Here is a 2,461-nt window from a genome sequence, read left to right as displayed (position 1 = left end):
AACCTGGGGCCTTGGTGTTATCAGCACCGCACTCTACCGAGTGAGCCACGGGCCGGCCCATATGTGGGGTTTTGACTGCATAGGGGGTCGGTGTCCCTAATCCCTGCATTCTGTAAGGGCCAGCTGTATGTATAAGATGATACACTGCAGGGCTGTTTATAACAGGAAAGAGTGGACATTCCCTAAATGCTCATTACCTGTGGCCTGTTTAAATAAACTCCGATACAGCTATGAAATGAAGTGCTATGCAGCTATCATTGTAATAACATGGAGCTATGGAATGATTACCAAGATATTTAGTTAAGTAAAAAATGCAAAATGCCAAACCGTATGGGAGTTGTATACAAAGAAAAGGGAAGGATTATATCATAATTATAGGGAGGCTAGCTAACATTTAAATTGTGGTTGTTTTGTGTCAAGCACTGTTTGGAGAGCTTCACATATATTACTCATTTAAATCCTCGCATTGACCCTATGAGGCAGACACTACTACTATCCTCATTATACAGCTGAATAAACTAAGGTGCAGAGAGGAATTTTCCTAAGTTTACATGAACAGCTGATAAGTGGCGGAATCAGGATATAAACCCAGAATGCTGGCTCCAGCACCTGTTACCCTTAGTCACTGTGCTAACTTATCAGTACATCGTCTTATAAAAGATCAAAGATATCTGAATACATTGGCTGACTCCAAAGGGAAAGTAATTTTTTACTTTATACTCCTTTGTACCTTTTGAATTTTGAACGATCTGAATGTGTACCTATTTTTTGAATACACAAATTCACACAAATATGTGATGGATACTTCCCAGTTGTTGCCTTATTGGGAGAAGCAGTATACAGGAGAGGTTAAGAGCATGGGTTTTAGCATTCAACTGCTTGAATTTGAATCCCACCTTTAATATTTATTCCTGTTTGACCTTGGACATGTAAAATGTTTTAAAATGGTACCTATAGGGTTGTTGTACTGATTAAACAAGATAGTCATTGTAATGCACTTAGCACAGTGCCCAATAAATGGTTCATTCTACCTCCTACACTTCTCTGGAATCTACTCACTTCTCCCTATTTCCTCTGCCACCTCCCCTGGCTAAGGCGACCATCGTTCCTGCCAGTTTTAGCATCTCCAGTCTCTTCCCCCTCCCTTCTGTTTTCAGCACAGCCGTCAGAGCATCTATTTAAAATGCAAAGTTAACTATGTCACTACCCTACTCAAATCCCTCCCATGGCTCCCTGCTGCTGTTAGTCAAAATCCCAGAGTTTAGGGGCTGGCGTTCAAGGCTCTGCATGAACTGGCCTTAGGTGGCCTCTCCCACCTCATTCCTCAACAGTGTCCATTCATTCTCCATGCCCTGTCCATGACTTGCTGTTCCCACCATACACCAGCCCAGCCACTTCAAGCCTTTGTTTCAAGGCCTCATGTAGCTCTATGTTCTCTGTCCTAGTCTCCAATTCTGGCTTCCCCCAAATTTTGGTCTTGGCTTGATTCACACAAATTATGCCACTTGGAAACTCCCGACCTGAGAGCTAGGAGGAGACCCTAGTCAGACCCTCCCCAGTGGTAGCTCCGTCTCGCTCCACTCCCAACACTGCCTCCAATTCCTTTGGAGTTCGGCTGACTCCCACTTCAGATGAGCCCTATCACATGTCTAAGCCAGTTCAGTTTTCCCTGAGGGGAAACCCAGACCAGTGCCTGGCACAGAGTAAATGCCTGACAAGCCTTCACTGAATGAATGAGACTACAAAGTTTAGGTGACTAATGGCAGGGCAAGAAGCCGAAAGAGGAGATCTGGGATCTGTGTAGGAGGAGAGTGGGTCACTCTTAAGTGGTCTTGGGAAAGCCAGCTGGGCCCTGAGTGGGTTCTCCCAGGGCTGGGAGCCCCACCCTTTGCCATCACTTATGCCTTCTACCAATGGATTTAGTTTTCTTTTTTCTTTCTCAGGCAGAAGATGGGAGGTGGGGGACAGGGTGATCCCAATTTAGCCTCCCTGAAATTCCTGATGCTGTCAGAGGCCCCCTCTGCCTAAGATATATCACATACCAGGCCGATTCCTACCTCCAGGCCTTTCCACTGGTGGGACTCTCCTCTCGGTCTCCTTATCCTTTCCTTCTCACCTGTCTGTACTTTCTCAGTCTGACTTAGCTGATCCCTTGTGGAATCTCTGCTTTACCCCCTCTCCTCATCCAAGCACCCCTCACATCCTCTCACTACCCTTTCTTCCATCTCTGTCCAGTGCCCTTCCCCTCCCCCTCCACCTGTACTCTATCTCCAGCTTTTTTGGGCTGCTTTTTCTTCCTCCTGCTTCTCCTCCCTCCTTCCCTGACGCTGAATAATCAGGCCTGGCTGTCCTGATTTCTGTAAATACCCGTGTGTGGGCAGTGGCTCAGGGCTGGAACGGGATGGATGGATGGATGGGGGTTACTGGGCAGCCCCAGGTCCCCAATGCAAAGACACCACAA

This window comes from Galeopterus variegatus, unplaced genomic scaffold (genome assembly GCF_000696425.1).
Source record: "Galeopterus variegatus unplaced genomic scaffold, G_variegatus-3.0.2 Scaffold4257, whole genome shotgun sequence".
In the NCBI taxonomy this organism is placed as follows: Eukaryota; Metazoa; Chordata; class Mammalia; order Dermoptera; family Cynocephalidae; genus Galeopterus; species Galeopterus variegatus.
This window is presented reverse-complemented; position numbering follows the sequence as displayed.